Source organism: Vulpes vulpes, chromosome 5 (assembly GCF_048418805.1).
Source record: "Vulpes vulpes isolate BD-2025 chromosome 5, VulVul3, whole genome shotgun sequence".
In the NCBI taxonomy this organism is placed as follows: domain Eukaryota; kingdom Metazoa; phylum Chordata; class Mammalia; order Carnivora; family Canidae; genus Vulpes; species Vulpes vulpes.
Window position 1 is genome coordinate 16,890,937 of NC_132784.1, and position 26,760 is coordinate 16,917,696.

Here is a 26,760-nt window from a genome sequence, read left to right on the forward strand (position 1 = left end):
TGCTATTATTGCTATTATTTTACTATTACTCTGATTATCATTGTTACAAGTTTTGATTGAAAAGAACAAAACAGGAGCACCTGGGTGGCTTAGCAGTTGAGCGCCTGCCTCAAGGTCATGATCCTGGGGTCCTGGGATCGAGTACCGCATCAGGCTTCCTACATGGAGCCTGCTCCTCCCTCTGCCTGTGTCTCTGCCTCTCTTTCTCTCTGTGTCTCTTGTGAATAAATAAATAAAAATCTTTTTAAAAAGAGCAAAACAAAAACACATAACAAAAGAAAAAGAGTCCAACTTCAAGGGTGGCACTGAGTAAATATGTACTTGGGTGAGGGACATCCTGGAAGAAAACCGTATACCACCCCAGCTACCTGCACCACTCCTCTGACATCCCCTTCTCCAGTGTCTCGTCCAGTAGTCCCACTTCAGGACCAATCCCTCTGGCTCTCTGGAAAGGCCTGCCCACATTTGTATGCATCTTCTCTCCTCTAGCTTCCTCTCTTTAGCACCTGTCTCCCTGCTCTTTTCAGTTTCATTTTACTTACTCTTTGACTCATTGATAACTTCACATGGTACAAAAGTTTAAATATACAAAAATGTAACAATAATATACCTTTCTCCCAATTCTATCCTCTATATCCAGATCCCCAAAAGCAACCGCAGTAACTGGGGATATTCTATGCATACACACACACACACATACACACACACACACACACACATACACACACCTATTTTCCTTTAGAAATCCCCGACAACTTTGTTTTTTCATTTAATAAAACAGAGTTTATATTGTACTGGTGCCTTAAAAATTGCCTGATTCACTGTAACAGCCGCATTACTTTCCATAAGTGGATAAACCATAATTTATTTATCTAATCTCCTTTAGATTGTTTCAACATTTTATTATCGTAAATAATGCTATAATAAGTAACTATGTTCATATAGTGTGTATATCATTTCAGTATTTTATTATAAATTATAAGATTGTTTCAATATTTTAGTATCATAAATAATGCTACAATAAGTTACAATGTATTTATATAATCTTACACATCTGTGAGATAAACTCCTAGAAATTTAATAATTGGATCAAAAGGTAGTTGCATTTTTAATTTTTGTAGATGTGGCCAAATTACTCTCCATGAAGGTTTTGCTAATATAGGATCCCACTAGTAATGTAAGAGAGTGTTTCCCCACACACACTCAACCCACGTAGGTTGTGTTAAATTATATGACCTTTTCCTTAGGCAAAGCAATCTCAACTTATTCAATACTCCATCTCTCTGGTCATATGTTATTATGAAAAAAAATATTTTTATCTCTTCCACATTCTCCCACAGTGGACTCTTTGCAATGTACCTATGGTATCTAGGCTGTCTTCTGTCCATAGTCTCAGACCATTGATCCTTGTTTTCTTCCTCTGTGCTTGTAAAGATCTCCTCCATGATGCCTTTGGGACCTGCATGGTCTAGGTCAACCCAGTTGGTGCTGGGAAACCTTAAACTGACCGGGGAGCAAATGACTTGGGGTAGAGACTCCTGTCCCCCACCCTGAATCTGAAGCACTTGCTAAGGAGGTAGAGGATGGCCTTACCAAATAGATTTCCCTGGTGTCTTAGCCAGATACCATTGACTAAGTAATGGCATCTTTCTAAATGGGAATATCAAATATCCCTGGAAAATGGGCGACTTCATGAATCAACATGGATGAACCTCATGGATATACGCCAAACATAAAAGCAAACCAGATAAAATACATGCCACATGATACTGTGTCTATTAAGTACTAAAATGAGCAAATGATGTAATGTTTACTGATATTTACATATATGGTAAAACTATGCAAATTCCAAGAGAAAAATAAATACAAAATTCAGGATCATGGTATTCCGGGGGCAAGAGGAGCAGACAGGATGATCTGACCAGGTGTTTCACCCATGTCAGTGATAATCTTTGGCTTAATTTGTGGGTTCCTGGGTGTCATGTCCATTTTATTCCTCCTCTTAACTTCTATGCTACACACACGCACACACACACACACACACACATATGCTACATATATATAAGTATATTTCATAATTTCTAATGGAAAGTTAAAGAAGCATAAATTAGAAAGGTGGTCATGACATAATAAGGAAGGGAAAACAGATAACAAAATAATGTGTACATTATTATCCTGCCTCAAACAGGACATACACACACATATACATTCTAGATGGATATTGACCACAGTGATGATAATGGGTATCTAGCTGTGAAATTATAATATTTTAAGACTTTTTATATTTTTTCTGGTACATATTTCCCAATTTTTCAGCAGTAAACATTTTTTCCCTTTTGCAATGAGACAGATTTTAATGTACCAAGTGCCACTGCTAAGTATTTAATAATAGCTAACACTTACTGAGCTCACTCCATGCCAGGTTCTGTGTCAAGAGCATTACAAATACTTTCTTATTCAGTCCTCATGAAAAGTCAAGGTAATTGGCAATAATATCCCCATTCCACTTAGGAGAAAATAGAAGGGCTGACAGGTTAAGTAACTTGCTAACAGATACACAGATAGTCAGTGGCAGGGCCAGGACTCAACTCAGTCTCTCTTCCTGTCAAGCATGTGCTCCTGGCCAAACTGTCATGCAATGCTCACTGGCCCAGGGAAGCCCAAAGGAGCCATACAGTATCAACAACTTCACCTTACTTTTCAAGCTAATAAGCTAGCCTGTTATTTTTTCATGGATATTGGCAAAAGGCACAAGATGTATAGGTCAGAGACCAAAGCCTTTGGCAGTTGCAACCGGGAAAACATGAGCATTCTGTTGGTTTGTGTCTATTTCTCATGCACCCCAAGTCCCATGGGGTGACACAGGTGGGCCTAGATGAATGCCTGCATGCATGGTCATCATTGCCCCAAGAAAGGAGCTCTAAACCTGGGGGATCCACCGCCTTGGCAGTAAGTGGAAGCAACCTGCTCTTTGAGACAGAAGTTATCTCATATCCCAAGTTGCTTGATGCCAACACAATCCTGAGAAATGTCTCAAGAAAAGATATTTCGAGGTCTTGAATTTGGGGCATACCAAGCAGGAAGGTACGAGGCCTATGGCAGATTGCTGTGTTAATCTATTGTTAAGACTCTCTGAGCTGCAAATCACAGAAATCCGGCTTAAACTTGTTTAAGCAAAACAAAAAGATGGAGAAAAACCTATTGACTTAAAACTCCTCTTTTTTCTCTCTCTCTCTCACTTCCTTTCCTCTATGCTTTTCCCACTCACTGACAGGCACTTTCCTTGTTATCACTGGATGGCTACCTGTAACATTACCCCCAAACCAGAACATGCCTTGTTCCAGCCCTTCTAAGAGAAATCCTAGAATCAAGCCTCAGTGGCTATGTTTAATCTGCATTGGGTCCCATGTCCATTCTAAATCAATTAGGTGAAACACTGCCCTGAATGTCCATTCTTGGGTCCCTTGCCCTCTTCGAGAGCCAACAGTGGGATCAGTCCCACCCTAATCATCTGGACCAAGAGTGGGACTTTCCCCCACAGAAAATCAGAGTCCTGCTAACAGCAGACAAAGGAATGGATACTCTGCAGACAAAATGCACAAATTGTCCAGGAATGAGCTATCTCTAATGAAACAGCACATGTAAGAGACAGCTAATTGCATTCACAAGATTAAATAAAGGTACTCTGATAAAATTTGCAAGTCTCCACAGATCTCAGGGGTACATCTATAGGAATGGTTCCCAACTACTGGTACTCCCCAGGACTTCTGACATTTGAACCAATTATCAGAAGGTTGTAGCAGCTTGACTGCACCCAAATGCAGTGTGCGTGGGGATTTGCCAATACAGATGGGAGAAAAAAATAAAAAGAATGAAGAAACTATTCCAGGCTAATTGGTTTATAATTGATTCCAGAGCTCTGCTTCAGCCTGATGCATCTTCTCAACCCTCCTACAAGGAAAAACCAGGAATAGTGTTCCAATATGACCATACTCACGGGAAAAAAATCAATCTGAAGAAAAATTATCTAAGTACCCATGGTTGCTTTTGTTAGAACACAGTATTTTTGTTGTAAGCGGGGTATACCCTTATCATGGCTTAGCTATCCTCAGCTAGAAGTAACCAAATCAAAAAGATTGTACCACTCCCATTGCTAGGATGAGTTGAGGTTCTCCAAGGAGTAATGACAGTTGTCCAATTGACAGTTGTCCAGTTTCTCCTTCATGGCTACTGCTGCCACCATGATCCCATTTTCAATAAAGTAGCACCTAAATTTGTTATAACTGGAATGATGGCAGTTGAGAGCCACTCACTCAGAGTGCCCCACCTCACAGACGGTATAAGGACTAAGGATATTGCACATAGGTACAGCCCTTCCTATGAAGATGTCCTCAATAACGGTCTATTCAGTGGACTATAGAGCAGATAATGGGGCAGAAAATCTATAAATACATGTGATGCACATGAGGACATGGTGGGCACCCCAAAAATAGTTGTTAGTTGGAGCTAAATTCAATAGCAGAACAGCCCGGCTTTCTCATCTCTACCACCCAACGCTACTTCTCCAACTTCTGCCAACCCAACAAGTGAAAAATGCAAATATTGTCATTTGAGGAAATGAACTTTCATAATTAAAGAGAATGTGTTGGCTAGAGAAAAGTCATCACAGACCTCAAAAGTAAGTCATTATTGCCTGCTCAGGATTCTGAGTCTCCCCTCCTTCCTTTCCCAGCTTCTGAAGCCTAACAAAATCCATGTCCTTATGCCCAGCTCTTCAATCTTTATTCTCAGGGATGCTCTTTCTAAAGAAATCTCATCCTAGACCAATAGTTACTAGAGGGCAAGGAGCATGTACTTCTTATCTATTGCTACATAACTAATAATCCCCAAGCTTAGCAGTTTGAAACCGAACATATTTATAATCTGTAGTTTCTGAGGGTCAGGAATCTAGGTGGCATAACTGGGTGTCTCTGGGGAAGAAACCGCTCACAGCTGCAATCAAGGTGTCAACCAGGGCTGAATCATCTAAAGATCCAACATGGGAAGAAGCCACGCTCTCCTCCATAGCTATTGGCCAGAGACATCAGTTCCTTTCCATGTTGGACCCATTTATGGGGCAGCTTGTGACATGGCAGCCGGCTTCCCCAAAATAAGCCAGAAGAGTGAATGGAGAGAGTGCAAGATGGAAGTCACAGTCTTCTATAACCTGATATAGGAAGTGGCATCCCATCACTTCTAAAGTTGTTTTGTTTTGTTTTTAGCTCAAACTGAGTCACTAGGTCCAGTCCATACTCAAATGGAGAGGACATGGTCATAAGTACCACGATGTAGGGATCACTGAGGCCTTCTTAGAGGCTTCTTACTACCTACCACACCTCAGTTATGTGGATATGCCCCACACCTAATAGAGAGCTAGGCAAATAGTTGGTTCAACAATATTTGCTACACCATAATTAGTCCAGTCCAAAAGACTCACGCCAAGTAGAGTAAGATATAAGGAATAGACAAAGAATGGTGTGGTGGGGAAGTACATATGAATTTTACTCTACAATTCAAGTGTGCAAGAATTATAATATTTTCTATACTAAATTAAACTTTATTTGAGTCCTCTTCCTGCCTGGATGGCAAAAATGTAGTCTCAGTCCATGGGACTCCACTTCCCATTTGTGCAGGGTAGTTTTTCAGCTCAAAAGAGAGTATTTAGTGCCAAGGCCATGGGGGAGGGGAGAGAGGCTACAACATCTCATGGTCCTTGAGTTACACATGTTGGAGGAAATGTGCCTCACCCCATTTGCTCCTCAGTCACTTGTGCACATCCTGAGATTCTTGTCATGTGTCCCCTATGGTGCTACACTTCTCTATTCCACTTATGACCCATTGTGAAGTTTCTGAGCCAGAATAGGACACAAGATTCTCAATCAGGCTCTCTCTGTGGGCTATCTTGTTAGATATCTTGCTCACACATCCCTCATCTAAGCTCTGTGGACTCCCAGGACCATGGTCACAAAGTCTGTGGAACCCCTCTGCTCATCAGCCCCTTCTAATTCTCTTCAGCAAAATGGGCTCCTAGGTCCTGCCTTTGAATTAGGGTGTACAGCTGTCTTCTCAGACATGCTAACTTTTCTGCTCTCATTGCCACCCATCTCCTATTCCCTCTCAGCCCAACCCTCAGGCCAGAAGACACTGTTCTATGTGTTGTATAGGGCAACATAGGGAAGACTCTCTTCTGTGTTAACCTCGGGCATTTTCTCTCAGAGGCGGTTTCACTTCCTCTATCTTCACACTTTCCTATAATCCCCCTACCCTACCCAGGACATTTTAGCCCTCCTTCCTTATGGGTCAGTGTTAAGAAACATAAAGTCAGTGACTGGCAGGCTACCTCACCTTTTCAAACACTTTCCTGAGGCAGCAATCAAGGAATGGTACCTGGTTTGCACAGGAAGACGAGAGAAGGGAAACGGAGGGAATTTTTTTTTTTTTTTTTTTTATTGATGAGCCTTTTTCTTTATTTTTAAGATTTTTATTTATTTATTCATGAGAGATGCAGAGAGTCAGAGACATGGGCAATGGAGGAACAAGGCTCTCTGTGAAGAGCCCGATGCGGGACTTAACCCCAGGACCCCAGGATCATGACCTGAGCCAGAGGCAGATGGTCAATCACTGAGTGACTCAAGTGCCCCTGATGAGCCTTTTTAAAACATTGCTTTCCACAAAGACAAATAGTTTGCACCATCCAGAGACCTAGAAAATGTTAGTTGACACTCTGAAAAAGAAAGGAGCAGACTCAGGAAGCCAAAGGGCACACAGAGGTAAAAGCAATATTATTTGCATGGACTGATGGGAAACTGAGAAAGGAAATATGCTCATCTCCCTGGTAGATGACTTTTTCAGTCCTCTTTCTGCTGGCTCTTTTGGTCTCACTCCACATGGACTTCTGACACACTGCCTTTGACCACTCTTGCAATCAGAAAGAAGCTCCTGGAGCCTGGCATCTCTTGAGCTTTTTACTATTTGGACACACTCTACTTGTCCACATAGTGGAGGTACACAACTTCCAGTTGTCCACATAGACTCATGCCTCTCAGGAAGTAGATGGCCCTCTAGACCATCTGGGAATGGTCTGGGAATCTCATGAGGTGACAGGCACAGTATTATTAATAAAGAAATAGTATGCTAAAATTATTTTAAAACCCAGGACTTATATTACTAAACCACCTTATTGTCTTCAAGTTTCTCCTTAATTCTCACATCCAAAAGTTAGCTGTTACTAATTATATAATTGATCCACTGAGACCAGCAAGACAGGGATTCGAGACATGGACTCAGATATTCTTATGTTATAATCAGGGATTCTTGAATTAAATTATGACAAATGAGTCTTTGCAAGTAAAAAAGAACAAAAAGTTGAACAAATTCTTTGGACTGTATGAGCAATCAATGTACTTCTTTGATGTACATTCATTTTCTGTACTTTGTTTCAAATATTAAGAAAAGTGGTAGCAGCAGGGAAATTAGAATGTTCTCCTGTGATTTCTGTTTGCTTGTTTTCTGTTTTTATGAAAAAAGGGTAACTGGAGGTATCAAAGAAAAAATTTTAAGGTATTTTTGTGGTTGATTTGTTCATCTGAGAATTACTGCCAATTAGCTCAATTGTTAGAGCATCTTGAGAGCAAATATTCAAAAGCCAGGTGGAGGCAATCAGCATGGTCTGCCCAAGACAGCAGGGGCAGCAGCTCAGTAAGGAATTTTCTTCTGCCATAAGTAAATCAATTCATCACCAGTATTGGGTTAATTGTGGGCTGGCATTGTTATTTAGTTCTCAGGGGCCATTTCTGGCCAAGCCCCCTTCTTCTGTGGCTGAATCCCTTCTGAGGAATTCTGTATAGAAAGATGGAACTGCTCATCAGAGGGACTTTCATGCTGACCAGAGGTTCTCCTAGTCGGAGCCAACAATGCTTTTGCAACTAGTCCAACAGCCCTAAACATACCATACATTGTCTGAAGACAGAGTATTAACATTTCTCCACATTAGGCTGATTTCTCAATTGTATATGGATGCTATTATGAATTGATAAAGTAACATTTGGATAAAAACATTTTTGAGTTCATAATAGTTTTTGTCTTTGTGTACTATTGTAATAAAAAGTTACTATTACTAGAAAAGTACAATTTTTATCCTTTGAGGCGTCAACAGTAATATTTTGCATTAAAAAGGGATTTTGATGCTCTAAATTGTTGGAAATCATTGATACAAATTACCCAGATGATCCATGCTCACACATTCTGGAAGCAAAATGACTGAAACTGATCCTGGAATACTGCCCAAGATGATTTATGGATTAATATAATCCCTATCAAAAGCCTCACTGGCGGGCAGCCCCGGTGGCGCAGCGGTTTGGCGCCGCCTGCAGCCTGGGGTGTGATCCTGGCGTCCAGGGATTGAGTCCCACATCGGGCTTCCTGCATGGAGCCTGCTTCTCCCTCTGCCTGTGTCTCTGCCTCTCTCTCGCTCTCTCTGAATGAATAAATAAATAAATCTTTAAAAAAAAAAAAAAGCCTCACTGGCTATTTTTTCAGAAATTGACAGGGTTACCATAAAATTCATATGGAAATGTAAGAAACCCAAAATAGCCAAAACAGTCTTGAAAAAGAAGAACAAAGTTGAAGGGCTCACACTTCCCAATTACAAAATCCATTACAAAACTTCAGTAATCAAGACAATGTGGTACTGGCATAAGGATAGACGTATGGATCAATGGAATAAAACTGAGAATTGATTAATAAACCCTAAAATTTACAGCTGACTGATTTTTCAGTGAGAGTGTAAAGACAGTTAAATGGAGGAAATAATAGTCTTTTCAACAAAGTGTCACATGCAAAAGAATGAAAGTGGATCCCAACCTCACACTACATACAAAAATTAACTCAAAATGGATGATAGACCTCAATGTAAAAATTAAAAGTATAACACTCTTAGAAAAAGGAAAACATGATAGTAAATCTTTGGATTAGGCAATGGTTTCTTTGATAGGGCACCAAAAGCACAAGTGACAAAATAAAAAATAAGTAGGACATCAACAAAATTAAAAGCTTTTTCTGCTTATAAAAATACCATCAAGAAGTGAAAAGACACCCCACAGCATGGGGGGACATATTTGCAAATCAGATAAGAGACCAGAATCTATGATATGTAAAGAATTCTTACAACTCAAGAATAAAAAGTCAAATAATCCAATTTAAAAATGAGCAAAGTATTTTATAGAAATTTCTCCAAAGAAAATGTACAACTGGCAGATAAACACACGAAAAGATCAACATCATTTATCATGAGGGAAATTCAAATCAAAACCACAATGAAATACCACTTTATACCCACTGAGATGACTAGAATTCTAAAAGACAGGCAATAATAAGTGTTAGTAAGAATGTGGAAAAGCTTTGTAAAACAGTGCCAATTCCTCAAAAATGTTAAGCATATAGTTATTGTATGAATTAACAAGTTCACACCTAAGTATATACCCAAGAGAATTGAAAACTTATGATCACACAAAACCTGTACACAACCCTTCATAGCAGCATTATCCATAGTAGCTCAAAAGTGGAAACAACCCAAATATTCATCATCTGATAAATAAAATATGCTATATCCACACAATGGAATATTATTTGGTGACAAAAAGTGAAGTATTGATACATGCTACAACCTGGATGAACCTTGAAAATAATACACTAAGTGAAAGAAACCAGTCACAAAAGGCCGCATATGGCATTATTCCATTTATAGGAAATGTCAAAAATAGGAAAACCCATAGAAATAGATAGTAGGTTAGTGGTTGCCAGGGTCTGGGAGCTGACTGCTAATGGAGATGTCTCCTGGGGTGATAAAAATATTCTGAAATATAATAATGTAATGATTGCACGATTCTGTAAATATACCACAAACCACTGAGTTGTGCAGAGGTGGACAGTTTCTTATAAAAGGGCCAAATATTAAATATTGCAGGCCTTGTGGGTCATACAGTCTTCGTTATAACTACTCATCTCTGCCACTGCAGAGCAAAAGCAACCGTGGGCTGTGTGTAAATGAATGGGGTGATTGTGCTCTGAGAAAACTTTATTTGAAAAAAAAAAAAAGCAGCAATCATCAGCTCACAGATGTAGTTTGCCATTCCTTATTCTAGATGGTAAACTCTTTAAGGCAGGGGCCATGCTTTATTTTTCTCTAGGTCCACTGAGAGAATAGAAGGTACTTAATACATACTTACCTGAACTGAACAAGAATGCCCTTGCACCGTTTCCCTTCCATGAACGAAGGGGGTTGCTACCATTTCTTATCCCGCTTGGCTTCTGGTAGCACATGGGGATGTAATAACCAGCTGTTCTCTGGTTGGCTGTGAAAGAAGTACTGCAGCCTACAGATAACTGGCCCAAGATTGAAAAGAAAGGGATGGAAATAGGATAAAAGCAAATACTAACCATGTGATGAAGATTAAAATATGCAACCCATTTAACACTTGAGTAAAATGCACCTAGAGCATTTCTAGAGCAATAGCACTGGCCTAAATGTCTGCCTAGAGCCACAACTTAGTGTAGACCCATGCATCTCTAGCATGTCTATCACACTAAATTGAAATAGAGATTGTGGTTCTCTTCCAAGAAAGGATTTTGACCCATTGTTCTAAATCTAGCTAAGGCTCTGTTTCAGTCTTTACCTGGGAAGCCTACTTGCAACATTTATCCAACTTGCCCAAGGAGGAAGCAGGGTAAATGCATTACATTTGCCATCCTGACTTAATGGGGTTGCTTCAAACTGGGGAGGTCCCCAAACAATTTGCTCCAGCACAGGCTAAGAAGCGAGAGGGAGCAGTATGGTTGTGTTCCGTTAACAGCAGTAAGAGAAAATAAGGGCATGTTTTCCCTCTGGGTTTTCCCAGTGATGAATGATGAGGATGCTGCATTGATCATCTCTGTTCCTCTGCATTCATAGGTCTCAGCACTCTCCAAATAACACAGCCCTGCTGTCCTCTCTTTGGGAAGACACCACTGAGTGAGCAATAAGAACAAGCTTTGAGCTATCTCCCTGTGTTGGGGATAGATGCAAGTCACCCTCACCCTCTGATCTATTTAGAACTAGTGACCTCAATTCAGTGGCTTATTGTAGATATAGTCCAAGACAATTAAGAATAAATACTAATTTCTATATTACTGTCTTACAGTTGTTTGATATTCAAGTAGAGAATACACTGAGGATAAATTAAAGAATGTATTAAGGAATCTTCTGTGTCACAGAACATGTCAGACAGAAATGGTATTAAAAGCTGTGCTTCTGGTTTTGCACAGGGCTAATTTGCATGTTTGTTATGCTAGAAAAAACAATATGATATTTGGAAGGTACAAGTATTCAACATATTGATCTGTGTGTCTTTTATGTCTTTTCAAATTTAAGCAGGTGTGTTAGGCACTGAGCTAGAAGGGATAAAAGACGTATCTGATGTCTCCTCAAAGCCCTGTGGGAACCAGGATAAATGAGTATTGCTGACTTGGTCACAAGTCGACAATTGGAACCAAAGGTCCGTCTTAGCTCAAGACAAGCACACATAACCCATAATAATTCTGCATGACTGTGATGCTCTGAAACTACCAGCCTGGCCCCTTGCTACATCCTAATGGCAGGCATTTCAGAAACTGGTACTGAGGGTACCAGGTCAGGACAGGTTATGGACAATAAGGGTGGAGCCTCCCCCATTGAAAATGTGAAGTGGTTTACAAGCATTTTTACTTATAGAATTTCTACCTCGCAATAAAAGTGCATGCCATTTTGTGAATTTTACCCCCATAAATTAAAAACAAAACAAAACCACAAGACTGTGTCATTAGGGCAGTTGCAGATGCCAATTAACTGAAATGAACTGAGAAACTTGAACAGTATGTTATTAGATCACATAATGGGAAGACCAGAGGCAAGAAAGGGACTAAGAATGTACTGCAGTTTAGCTCCTTATCTCTGGAAGTCTTATTTTACCTAATCCTCATGTGTTGACTTCCTCCAAAGGCTTGTAGCTAGATGGTTTAAGCTGGCCAAGGCATCTGGACATTAACAGTGCTAAAAAAAGAGGATTCTATCTTATAGCCCTTTTTTGGGATCAAGAAATTATAGATGCCCCCATGTAGGATCACCTTCATGCTTCATAGGCCAATGGCTCAAGGGCTAATTCTGACCTGAGATGGGAACCCATAAGCAGGAAGCCACCTGTTTCATTTATCCAATGCTGCATAACCAACTGTCCCCAAATTTAGTGGCTTAAAAGCACCAATTATTTTATTTACTCATAATGCTATGCATCAGGAATTTGGTTGGACACATTGAGAAGATTCATTTCTGTTCCATGATAACTGCTACTTCAGTTGGGCCACTGACTAGGACTTTTCAATCGGGGCCATATATCTGGGACCTAGAGTTTGGTTCTTGTCTGAGTTCCTTGGTTATCCTCCATGTTGAGAGCTCACATGGCCAACTTGAGCTTCCTCACAGCATTGTGATCTCAGAGTTCAAAGAGCATAATTTCAATGAGCCAATGCTTATCAGACCTCTAATGTATCACATTTGCCAATATCTCATTGGCCAAAGCAAGTTCCCTGGCTGAGCCCAGAGCCAATATGAGAGAGACAACAAGTGTGAATACTAGGAGACGTGGCTTACCGGGGCCGCGAATGTAACAGTTATCACATCAACCACCTGGTTCATCCTGAGTCCTGTCCAGCCCTGATCTTGTGCCCCAGTTCTGATTATTGTGCTTCTCCAGTGAACTGCCATCTTTAGCAGCTTTCTCTCTACCCACAACCTAAGTCACAGGTAATCTATACAAAGCAACTACACGTCTCTTCTCTTCAGCTCAGGAATTTATCCAGACTCTAGCTCTTTCACTCCTCTTTGAAGCTCTTCTCTCTCATCTGCTTATCCATCTTCCAATCTATAAATATTATTATATCCACCCTCCCTACCTAGTGTCTTTCAAATGATTAACTACTATATAGGACAACCTATTTGAGTCTGCGTTTTCAACCCATAGACTATCTCCTTATTTCTGTATACCAGAGATTACTGGAAGTGCCACCCGTCCCAGGGCTCTGCCTGGGATTCTAGGTCCAGCACCTTAGACTCTGCTTGGCTGAGGGAAGCATTCAGGTTTCTGCATTTCACCTCATGATCCTGAGCCCTTGACTCGGAACCCATTTAGGACCCCAGTTCCGCTAGGGCTGTCAGCTACCCCTGTTCTCTCCACAGGAGAAGACCAGCCCAGAAGTGGAGACTTCACAGTTGCCTGACATATTTCCATGGTACTAAGAGCTACCTATCTTTTAAGGTGTCCAGTATCCCCAGTGCCAGAGATCCCTTTAAACACTATCTGCCTGGAAGGACATCCCTGCTGCTTCATCATGTACGGGACGCTCAAACCAGCTTAAGGAGGAGATGGGGACTTATGAGCTGACATAATCAAATCATGGAAAGGTGGAACCAGCCTCAGAAATAATGGATGCCAGGACTGGAGCATAGTCAGAACCTGCTTCTAGTTCCACCTCTCACCATTGATGTCTCTAAAAGTTGGCTTCACCTTCACTCTCTTAACACAGCTTTCTCTAATGTCAGGAACCACGGCCATCAGCAGTCCTGGAATTTCTAGTAGATATGAATTTCAAACTCAAAATTCTTTAGTTTTCTCTCAGAGCAGATGATTGTATGCCAAAGCTAGTGAGCAATAAAGGAAGAAGACAGGTTTATAGCTTCTTTTAAAGCATTTATTTTTGCTTCTCTTCTCATCCTGTTGTGACCTATGAGAAAAAAGGAGACTAGCCGCAGGTCAAGCCCACAGGTCCTCTGGGGTCTTCAGAGTCCTCACAGTATTCCTCATGGTGGTACCAGGGGGGTCCAAGTCCCATGAACCTGCACCACCTTAGATAGCTCAGGAAAAGCTTTCACATACTGGTAGATATATAAATTCAAAGACCCTTAGCCAAGACCTCTGGAGTCAGATGAGTTTTAGAGCTTTTCTGATTTTAGAAACATAATATAGAATACACACCATGTATTATATATCACTCTCAGTGGGGTGTGAAGCCACACTCCATAATCAAACTCATTAACTGTTCTATGGTAAAACGTATGAATATTCACACTTTTAGGATAAATGATGTTCATATGGGTTCTCTTGTTAGGTTAAGTCAGCCTTCGCTACTAAGCGCATAATGTAATATCTTTTGGGTTTTAGAATCTGAGGATTTTGGAATAAGAGATAAGAGATTGTGGGATCTATACGGGATTGTGGAAAGTGATAACTAATGCCTGGACTATTGGTTCCCAGTGTTAAAGATCATCTCAGATGGGAGCTGGAGTCTGTGATTAATTAAGCTTGCATCATGTGCTTACTCCTATGTTCCATGCCTCTACCCTACCAATATCATACCTCCACCATCAGGAATACCACAAAGCACCCGTTCCTCAATATTTCCTGCCTTGCTGCTACTATCTGCCTAAGAATCTACTTTCAAAAAGGAAGTGGCACTTGCAATGGATTGTCCATCTCTCAGCAGAAGATCATCCCATCTGACCCTACATTCCTGTTTCCCTAGTTTCTCATTGCATGTCCGCAATCTCGGATTTTTTCTCTCCACCCAGACTCATCCCCATAAAGTAGAAAATATCCCCTAATCAAACCCAATTTCCTGTTCCTTCAAACTCTTACAACATGTCTTCTGAACTTCATGGTCCATCATCTGCAAATCCTCAATTCTTAACCACTGAATGTTTCCTTCTTCTTACTCTGGTGAAGGCAGGCTCTTCCTGAGAACCCTCCCCTCAAACCCACAGCCCTCTCAGGTCATAGGTTTACCTTACCCCACCCACACCATTAAGACTGTGTGCAGAAAATGTCCTTACTCCCCCTTTCCTTTATTCAGACCCTTATTCCTCCTGTATAAGACACACATGCTCATACACACACAGCTTCTTTGAAACTTATGCACCATACTATAGCATCTGTTGCTTCTCCTTACTGGAGTAACCTAAAAGTCTTTGGGTTACTCCTCTTCGCTTCCCTTTCTCTCCCTCTTACTACTCCTACAACACTTGATGATTTTGGTCTTCATAGAGAAGATACCTCCAGGACCTTTACCTCTCAATTCCTCAGTCTTCTCATTTCATTTGCATTGCCCACCCAACCTCTACTTATCCTCAGTTAATTCTCATCATTACCACTTCCTGAACCCTCCCGTAATCTGTGTTTCAAACATCCCATTCCCCAATCACAGTCTCTCAAGTTTCCTCCCTCTAGACTCCAATACCACTGATTCTTAGACCGCATGGAGATCTCTAACCCTGCCCTTGTCTCACTGTCCAGTTGTACCCCCACCCCCTTCATTAGATCCCATGCTCCATTATTATAGACATTCCTTCACAGACATAATCCATTCATTTTCTCCTTTCCTCCTCTGTCATACTCACCTGACAGAAAACTCAGTCCTGGTTAAATCCAACTTTCTGCTTGCTCCATACCCACAGAGCTGAAAGTGGTCAGAGAAAAGCATACAATTAGGATGACTTGTCTCTCTAGTTAGTCACTCCAGTGAGCCTATAGTGCTGTGTGTCACTCCTACCACATTCCTTTAGTCAGCTCACTCCCCACTCAGTGATGAGTAATTCACACCTTCTTTTCTCAAGTTGCCTACCCTCTTCCCATTCCCACTCTAAGCTGAAGACCTTGCCTGTTATTTCATGGAGAAAATAGAAATAATCAAAAGAGAACTTTCATATGCCTCCATATGCTTTTCTCACCATCTCATACTCATACTTTTTTTTTAATCCTCTGTGGTCTTTCATTTCAACTTTTCTCTGGGTGTTTAACTCACTCTCTTCCTTCTGAAGATCATTCCCGTCTCACTTTTTCACTATCATGAATTCCAACCTACCTACCTCAAATAGGTAACCTCAGCCCCCAAGACCACTTGACTTGTTTCTCAGTTTTCCAACTTCAAATTCCCGGTATGAAAACCTGATTGGCCCCAGCTTGAGTCAAGTGTTCACCTCCAGTTCAATTGGCTGTGGCCGAGGAAGAGAGGTTACATGGCACATGAAACTCTTATAAAAAGACCATACCCTGAAAAGATGGTGTAGGGAAATTGAAGATATAAGACAGGAAAGGGCAGCCTGGGTGTCTCAGCAGTTTAGCGCCGCCTTCAGCCCAGGGCTTGATCCTGGAGATCAGGGATCAAGTCCCGCATCAGACTCCCTGCATGAAGCCTGCTTCTCCCTCTGCCTGTGTCTCTGCCTCTCTCTCTCTCTCTCTCTCTCTCTCTCTCTCTCTCTCTCTCTCTCATGAATAAATAAATAAAATCATATATATATATATATATATATATATATATATATGACAGGGGAAAAAAAGGAAAAGAAAATATAGGACAGCAAACAGCCAAAAACAAACAAACAAAACAGAAAACCCTTCCAAAACTCTGTCTTCCACTGGGAGAAAAAAACTATATGAATACAACAAGGCATCAAAAATTTAGAGAACAAGGCTTTATGGAAACTACTGAGGAAAAGGGGGGAGCATTAGACTGAAGAGGAATCTAAGGAAAACATGGGTGTAATGGCACAAATATTTCACTCTGTATCCCCTCAACTGTAAGAGGCCCAGAGCCCATACCCCAGAACTGATACTGATATTTATAATATAGTGTGTAACCTGGTACCTAGCATCCCTATTTACTGGACTGAATAGAATCCCCTGGAAAATGATGGGGGTAAAAATGACCACATCGGGAGCACTTCACTTCTCTTCACTTATTGACAGGTAAAATTCAGGTTTTCCTAGAGAGTGAGATTTTTCTTTAGCACTGAGTATTATAAGGAATTATGGAGAGAAATCTTTATTTGTGTGACGTTTAGTCAAATAATGGACAATGGCTTCATCTAAGACTTTGCAAAAAATTTAGGCATACCCTTCAACTGTCTGTTTCTTATATTATCCTTCTCTAAAAGCCAAGGGCATAATGCTACATCATAACTCCAGAATGGCATTTCCATAGAAAGATGAGCTAATGTGGTGGAGTGGGCTGCTTTCTGACCAAAGGCAGGAAGAAAGCTGAGAAAATCTGGAGATGTGTCACTGAGCTATGGGTGGAGGACTGGGAGGCAAAGAAGTAAATCAGAATCACCTGGGAGATTTTTTTAAAATGTAAATCTTCCCTCCACCAAGATTCTAATATTACCTGGGTCCCTGAGAGTAGGTAGGGGTAAAGAAGAATCAGAAAAAGTACTAGCACATATATTTTGGAAAATACAGCTCTCTTTTCCCTCCTGTCCCCCTCACTGTCTTGAATACCAACGACCTAGAAGGATGCATTTGTATTTGAGATGTCTTTCTCAAATATCAGTATACATTTTATGTGTGCACTCTATGTAGGTATTTATATGCCATCTCATTCCAGAAAGGATGGCAGATGGCTTACAAAGCTACAAAAAATACAAAAAGAAAAATGAGCATAAAAAATAGAAACAAAATACCAAGGAGAAAAAAAAAAGTTGGAAATTTAAATGTGAGTAGCCCTAAGTGCATTTTCACAAAGTTCAGTTGGCTTCGATTTAAGAGAGGCTGAGCCTACTGAAAGGAGACACAGGGGCTGAATGCAAGCTTTGTGTTCAGGGAGCACATGAGCTTTAGGCACTGGAGAAATGGATTATCTATTACCTGACTTGACTTATCACAAAATGGAAGCAAACTTACCTGAAAGGGAGGTGGGCAGCAAGAGTCCCATTTTATGAAGACAAGGGTGTTTCAGTGTCCCCATGAGAAAGCCTGGACAGGATAAAAGTTATAACTTAAGGAGTTAGCAGGCAAAGTCAAGGATTGTTATTGTCTTGGTCTTTCTATTACCTCTCCTAACCAGAGAGATGCCTCAGACCGAGGCCCCAAGAATCCAGCCTTTCATACTAGGATTCCATCTTGACCAATGGTTGAATGATAGATTAGATAGATATCTGCGTCTTCCTAATCCTGATTCTAGTTGATTAATTTTGCTTACTACATACAACAAATTTATACTTGGAACGTGACCAGGCATTTATGACCAGGCATTTATGTAAGATCTTATGATAGGATTTAAAACATTGGTATACATGTAGAATACTGGGACTGGAAAGGCACTTATGTGAAGGAGGGTAGAACAATTAATTCCATCCCTGGATAACAATGACTATAGCTAATATTACTCAGGACTGGTTAAATGCTGAATGCACAAAATAAACCAATCGTGGATATGTCTTAATGCTCCAGGAAGAGTACCTTCTGGTTCTCTCTATGATTGCAGGTCCTTCAAGCAGTTTTCATAAGGAATGGCATATAGGCATTAAAGATATAATTTGTTGATTACATAAAATTCAGGATACATAGAGAGCAACTGAGAGCAAAAGTGCTCTCAAAAGTCTTCATGCGAAAAGGATGAGAAGAAATTTTTCTCTCTTGGTTAGGTCTAATGAAAAGAATAGATACCAACTATTTATTGAGTGTCCACTATATGCCAAGCTCTTTACAATCTCTCTTAATCCTTACAACTTCCATGAGACAGTACCCCAATCAAAGAGGAAGAAGCTGGAATCTAAACAACTTTTCCTACAAAAAGGAAGGAATAGGAATAGAATGCAAGTGACAATAGCATCCTTTCCCAATTCTGTCATCTATTCTCCTCAGTGCGGAAAGCTAACAATGCAAAAATAAACTAATTAAGGTGAAAATTAGCTGGCTTGCTAGTTATGAGGGATGCCTTACTAATCTCTTTATGATGCAGTAGAATGTATGTAATGATATAAATGGTGACCAGTAAGATCATTAAATCATGTTGGTTCTCTATCCTACTTTTCTCTTCCACTCCTACCTTAGTTCAGGTGGCAGAAATAGAAACTTGAATCAGACTAAATTTACTGCTAAGGGCTCAAAACTTACTGGTAATGGTTAATTTTATGTGTCAACTGGACTGGGCCACAAAGTGCCCAGATATCTGATCAGACATTATTCTGAGTGTTTCTGTTGTTGGATGAGATTAACATTTAAGTCAGCAGACTGAGTAAATCAGACTGCCCTTCCTAATGTGAGTAGACCTCCTATAATCAGATGAAGGACTAAATGAATCAGAAAGGCTGACCTCAGTAGTGGAGAGTTCTCCTACCCAAGAGCCTTCAAACTAGGATATCAACTTTTTCTTGTCTTCATACTTGAAATGAAACCTCAGTTCTTCCTGAGTATCAAGCCTGCACACCTTCGACTAGAATTAAGCCATCACCCCGCCTTGGTCTCTAACTTGCCAATTTACCTTGCAGATCTTGAGACTGGCTAATCTCCATAGCTGCATGAGTCAGTTCCTTATAATAAATTTATTTATTTATGTGTTTGTGTATACATCTGATTTGTTCTCTTAAGAACTCAAATACAGGGATGCCTCGGTGGCTCAGTGGTTGAGCATCTGCCTTCAGCTCAGGGCATGATCCTGGAGTCCCAGGATCAAGTTCCACAATGGGCTTCCTGCATGGAGCCTGCTTCTCCCTCTCCCTGTGTCTCTGCCTCTCTCTGTGTGTCTCATGAATAAATAAATAAAATCTTTTTTAAAAAACCTCAAATACAGGCTCACTGAGCAGAGAATCCATATTTGATGATTTAGCTCAAGGAGATGGGAATATGGGAATAGGTCTAATATTATGCTTAGTTAACCAAAACATGTATCCATTGGTGGTCTATAGTAAAGATGAAGATGAAATGCCATAACTTCCCTGGTGTACTGTACAGGAAGGTCTTCAAAGACCTAAGAAGATTAGGATGCTAGCATGTACTGATCACATAAGACCTCTTCATCTATTCTGGAAGGGTCTAGAGGACATACCCTTCACTAAGGCTGTAATATATTCATGAGGGGACCTTCTCCCCCAGCACCCTGGAAAGTGTTGGAGTTTGCTGTTCTCTGTAGGCCAGATATTAAAGTGTGACTTGTGATTCCTAAATACAGTAGGGATGATAGGATTCTATGGGGCCAAGTGACCGAAGAGTCAAACCAGTAATCAAAATAGTCTGGCTCACAGAGATCTTTGGCATTGGCTAATTGGTCATGCTGTCCTTAGTACTAAAATAGTTAGGGAACTTAAAGTCTTACTTTATCTGTATAGGCAGAAAAGCTCTAAGTCTAGTGAACTGGAATCTGGCTTAAGTCCCCAAACTAGAGTGATCAATTCCCATACTTGAGCCAATTTTACCAACCCAGAGTCAGAGGTCCTTTAAAAAAAAGCCTGCTACACTGTCAAAAAATGTATGTTGTTTATCTACTTCTCTGCCTTCTCCAAAAGGACCTGTGGCTATTTACCAAGGTGATTGTGCACTAAGGAATGAGAAGTAGTCAGACTCTCCAGGTATTGTGAGACACAGGGAATTGTCACTAATTCCTGAAAGTCTGAAGTATCATTGTGGTTCATCATCCAGAGAAGGGGGTTATGAAAATCAAGTGTCTAATGGCTTTTTGGTTCCTATCCACCTCATAGTGGGCCCGGTGGGTCCCTGAAACCATCCTGTGGTTATTTCCTCAGTTCTGGAGTACATAGTTGGAATAGACGTACTCAACAGAGTCCCCACATTGGTCCTTAATCTGTTGAGTGAGGTCTATTATGGTAGGAAAGGCTAAGTGGGTGTCACTAGTACTCTGTACTTAGAAAAATAGTAAACCAAAAATAATACCACATGTCTGGAGAGATTGGAGATATTTGTGTCACCATGAAGAACTTGAGAGAGGGTGAGCACCACTGCCACATCTTTGTACAGCTAGCCTACAGTAGTGTGCCTGTGAGGAAAACAGTTGGGCTGTGACTGTCTTAAACTTAATCTGGTGGTGACTTCTATTGTAGCTCCTCTTCTAAATGTGGTTTTGTTGTTGGAGGAAATCAACACATCTCCTGGGACCTGATATATACAGCTATTGGTCAAATGCTCTTTTCTCTATAGCTATTAATAAGATCATCAGAAGTAGTCTTTTTTAAAGATTTTATTTATTTATTCGTGAGACACACACAGAGAGAGACAGAGGCAGAGACACAGGCAGAGGGAGAAGCAGACTCCATGCAGGGAGCCCTATGTGGGACTCAATCCCAGGACCCCAGGATCATGCCCTGGGCCAAAGGCAGACGCTCAACCACTGAGCCACCCAGGGATCCCAGAAGTAGTCTTCTTTCAGCTGACAAAGCCAGCAATTCACTTCCCTGTTCTACATCAAGGCTATAGGAACTCTCCAGTCCTTTCCTATAATCTAGTCCATAGGGACATGACCACCTGGACAAGATGATGGGATGGCCTTTTGAAGACTCAGTTACAGCTCTAGGTAAGTGGCAAAATGTTGAAGGAGTGGGACAGTCCCCTCTAGGATGCAGAATATGCTCTGAATCAGCACATGGTACTATTTATCCATAGCCAGGATTCATAGGTATTGAAATGAAATGGAAGTAGCACCCCTTATTATGACCCCCAGTGATCCACTAGTAAAATTTTGCTTTTTGTCTCCTTAACTTTATATTCTGATGGGCTAGAGAGATCTTAGTTCCAAAGGGAGAAATACTTCCACTAGCAGCACGACAATGACTCCATTGAACTGGACTGCCAACTGGCCATTTTGAGCTCCTTGTGCAAGTGAATCAACAGGCCAGAAAAAGGCAGGTGGGGAGAGTTACTTTACAGTTTGGGGTAATTGATCCTGCTTATCCAGGGAAAATTGGATTGCTTCTACACAGGAAACGGCCAGGAGGAATATATCTGGATTACAGACAATCCTCTGAGCTACTTCTTAGTATTTCCATACTCTGAATTAAATTGAACTCCCTAATTCAGGCAGGAGTACTAATGGCCCAGACCCTTTAGCAATGAAGTTTGGGTCACTCACAACTTGGCAGGAAAGCTCAATAAGCTGAGGTGGGTGTTGAAGGCAAAAATATGGAATGTAGTAGAAGGCAGTTATAAAAACCAGCGACAACTCTGTGACCAGTTGCATACAAGACTATAGTAGTTATGAATATTCCTTATTTTAGTATGAATTCTCATTTGCATATTAGCTGAATATTTTTCTTTCTGTGTTCCCCCTAACATCTTACATCAGCTGTATTAATAGATATTAACTTTCTATTTTAGTCCTTAAAGCAGAAGATATAAAAGGGGAGTATGAATCTCCTAGGGGAAGAATGAACATTAACCAGAGCCAAAAAAAGAACTTAATAGTCTTCTTAAAGAGTATTTCTGTTTGCACACTAGATAGTTGTACTATGTTAGATGGGAGCATGACTTTGTTACTGTCTTTATTTGGAGATCAAGTATGATTTCAGGAGCATGCATGAGTGCCAAGTGGTCAAGAAGAGGACTATAGTGACTTTGTAATGTAGCAACTTGATTAGGGTGAGCTACATTTGCTAGAATTCCATTTTCTGTATGTTTCTGGTTAGGGTGAGCCACAACAGCCATTCTTGTGGGAGATCGGAGTGCAGCCGGTGGTGGCGATGGAAGGGAAGCAGCAGGTGCTTTGTAGCTTACACATGTTCTCACTTATCTGCTGGCTCATCTCTTTGGTGTGAGGGTGTAGTCAGGCCTGTAACTGCTCTAACTTCTCCTAAATCCTACTTCAACTTATATGACTCCTGGGCCAGGTGTGTGTTTAACTCCCAGACGAAGAGCCTGAGCTTCTGCAGGATGCCCATACCACCAAGGCCAGAGGCAGTAAGAACTAACATGGCTTTCAGTTCGTCCTCATGAGGTCCCACTCATGCTCTAGGGCTCCAGTTTGTCCCTGCTCACTTGTACTTTATAGTTACATAATTTTATACGTATATATAATGTTTAAAGGTATATGGCTCTATGAAGAACAGGACGGTTCCCATTATTTATTGGTAATGTCATATATATTTTTAATATAAAATATATTACATATATTATCTATAATACACACACGTACACACATATATATACACACATATATACACACATATATATCATATATATTGTATATATATATCCCTAGTGATTTTGCTTCTCTGATTGAATCCTGACTGGTCTGATACCGGAGATGGGGGAGTTCTTGGCACCAGAGACCACAACTACCAGCCAGTGCCAGGTTCTTGACTTTTCCAGAGAAAGAATTCAAGGATGAGTCAGAGTAAGTATAGCAGGAGAAGCTTTATTGCAAATCAAAAGTACACAGTAGAGAGAGGAAGTGCGGGTGCACTCAGAGAGAGGATCTGAGTCGCCCTGAGTGAATGTGGGGCTCTGATTCTTAAAGGTGGTTATAATTTGGGCATGGAATATTCATGCAAGCTTCCGAGAATAGGAGGGGAATTCCAAGCACTCTGGATATCATTATATACGCTCTATGTTAGCTACTATGCACAGCGTGATTTTTCTGGCATAGACTCCAAATATACTCTAAATATACTATTGTCCCTCTAGAGCCTCCAGTGGAGGGGTCATTCTCAGTCACTTGCAAGCTAACTGGGTCTGTGTGCACCTGCATGCTGTGGGCTTGAGCAACAACAGGATTCTTGCAACCATGAGAAACCACAGGGGTATCACAAGGTTGCCTAATGGCCACAAAGGCTGCCAGGTGTCAGACTTGGTTCCCAGTTTTTTGTCCCTCCTGCATTTACCCAGCATTTCCCTATTTTACCCACTTCAGGTGCATAGGTCTAGCTCAAAGGATTGGAGACTCATGACCAGCAGGCACACATCCCATGAGACTTTGAAGAGTTCTGTTCTGGGCAACTGCCACCATAAAACCCCCAGCTCTGTGTTTAGGGGAGAAGACTTCACACTTCATGGTTTCTTCTAGGCTGATCCTGTTTCCCCATTGCACTGTCTCAGGGAACGGTTTATGATAGAGATGATTCCAGAGCAAAAAATGCTAAGAAAATGAGAAATGACTGCCAATACCCTTGAACTATGTCCCAGGACTAGAATAATCATACATCAGCTGTGTTTTTCAAGGACCCAAGATTCCTTCCTTATCTCTGCCCATCTTGGGAGAATGTCATTCCTGCTCTTTCCCAGTGAAACATGAACCTCCTCCAGCCTTTCACTAAGAAGCACATATTCCTGTCGTGTGAAACTGCACATATTCCTGCTCTTGTCTGAGAGAGGTCTGTGAGTTCCCATTCCAAAAGCCTCTGTCCTGCAATCCACTGTCTCTAGTGCCTTCTCTGTAAACCCCACCCTTCCTCCGCTCCAGCAGTTGCCCTTACCCTCCCAAAGGCTCAATGACATCACCCTCTACCGTTAATCCTTCCACTCAGAGGTAAAGGAAAAAGTGGGGCTCCTCCCAAATCTGCAGCCTCACTCCGGGTGTCAGAGAAGAGTGATAGGAACCCCCTCTCTCTCTCCAGACATCTCTATCCCCTTGAATCCCTCACACTTCTCCTTCCTACAGGACAGTGCCACCCCTGAGTCATAGCCAGGGGGACCTGTGAGCCACCCTGCAGCCTGCACCCAAAGAAGCCTGAGAAACTGGCCAGAGGCAGAGGTGAAGTCAGAAGTCAAGGTGAGACCAAAGTCAAAAGACCTATTTGGAGGGTAAATCCTTAACACTGCCTTCCTTAGAACATAAGAGGCATTAAAAATACCCTTGCCTCCCATAAACAAGAAAGCATATGTAAGATGTTCGTCTCGAGCACTCTTTATTTTTTTTTAAGATTTTATGTATTTATTTGACAGAGCACAAGCAGGGGGTGCAGCAGGGAGAGGGAGGAGCAGGCTCCCTGTGGGGGAGTTATTTAGAGTCCCATGTGGGGCTCAATCCCAGGATCCTGAGATCATGACCTGAGCTGAAGGCAAGTGCTTAACTGACTGAGCCGCCCAGGCGCCCCTCAAGCCCTCTTTAGAATTCTAAAAATGCCAAACAAGATGAGTGTTCAGTAATAGGATATCGAGAAGCTATGAAAAACCACATTTTCACTATTTTTAGTAAAAAGGAAGTGACCACAAAATGCTAGATCTTTTTTAAGAATAAATGGCAGAATGATATAAGGCCATTTGTTTATTTGCTTCAAATTTTAAATTACTGACTACGCCCCCCACCCCCACCAAAAGTCTCAAGCCCTTACCAGTGATATCCTTTGGGGAGTGCGTTTGGAAAGGAGAAAATTTCCCGTTATCTACGATTCTGAATCCTTGGGTGTACTAAACAGCAATTATTATTATTGTAATGAAAAAGTAAGGATTAAAAATCATGTTTTTGAAGATTAGAAAATGTTTATGATATAATGTTAATTTTAAAAAGCTGCATGCAGAATATGTAAAGGCTAAAATCCCACAAAATATCACCTAAGAATGGGGATTGGGGAGAGGAAGATATTGGAAGGAAGGAAATAACTCAGCATGCAAATGCAGATCATTTCGGGCTATTAATATTAGAGGTGACTTATGTCCTCCAGGATACATTCTGTATTCTCAAAACTTCTAAATTGTGAATGAACTTTTAAATCAGAAAAGGCAGACATTATTTATTTTTGTAGTCCAGCTTATAGTAATCTAAAGTGAAGCACCAGGGCCAGGGCAGCTGTGTGCAGCTCACATTTCCTTTTTTTTTTTTTTTTTTTTTTCCCCTCCAAATCAAAATTCTTCAGGGACAGTTTTTCTCATGGATGCTGCAGTAGTTGTAGTCTTGTAGTGAAGGTTAAGGGAAAAGGCTTGGAACTCCAAGCAGCTCCATGGGCCACGGGGACTGTTGGCTGCGTGGCCAACACTCCTGCTGCCATGGGGCAGCTACTCCCTCCACCTTACCAATTAGCTGGATGTTAATCAACCTTCCTTTTAGGCAGACCCCCCCCCCCTTTTTTTAGTCCAATCCTCTAGCTCATTTCTGCTTTGAAGCATCATTCCCTTTGTTTTACCAATAATAAATATCAAGTGGACAGTATGTTTTTTTTAAAAGATTGTATTTATTTATTTATAAGAGACCCAGAGAGAGAGGCAGATACATAGGCAGAGGGAGAAGCAGGCTCCCTGCGGGGACCCCAGTGTGAGAATCAGTCCCGGGACTCCAGGATCGTGCCCTGAGCAGAAGGCAGACTTTCAACCACTAAGCTACCCCGGCATCCGAGTGGACAATATTTAACTCCCTGCCAGAAAAGCTAATTCAACAGCAGAGCCAGAACCAGACATCCAGCCCGATTATTCCCCCATTTGTTCAAGCTCCTAGTGTGTGCCAGCCGTCACTGACATTAAGGATGTAAGAATTACACTGGCATAATCCTTGTCCTTGGGGGGCTCAAAATGGGTGGGTTGGAGAAGGGAGCCAAGGCGGAGCAGGAAACAGTTTTAAAACTAAAAGGAATCACTAGTAGTGATGCTAATGAGCAAAGGAAAACCAGAGTCATTGCCATAGAAACAGAGAGAAACCGGCAGATAGGACAGTGGAGGAAAGCAGGGCTTCAGGTGGTCCATTTTCTGAGAGGTGTGGTTCCAGGACCAGGAGCAGCAGGATCTCTTGGGGCCTTATTAGAAATGCATATCACTGGGCCCCACCCCAGTGGAAATCCTGTCCTCCTGGAACTCAGAAACTCTGGAGATGGGGCCCAGCCATCTGCATTTTCGCACACCTCCTCCTCCCCAGTCTCTCCAGTCCCTCAGCCCAGCCCCCACCCCCCCCCAGGCTGTGATTGTAACACCTGCTGAAGCTTGAGGCCCGCTGATCACCAGTTCAGGG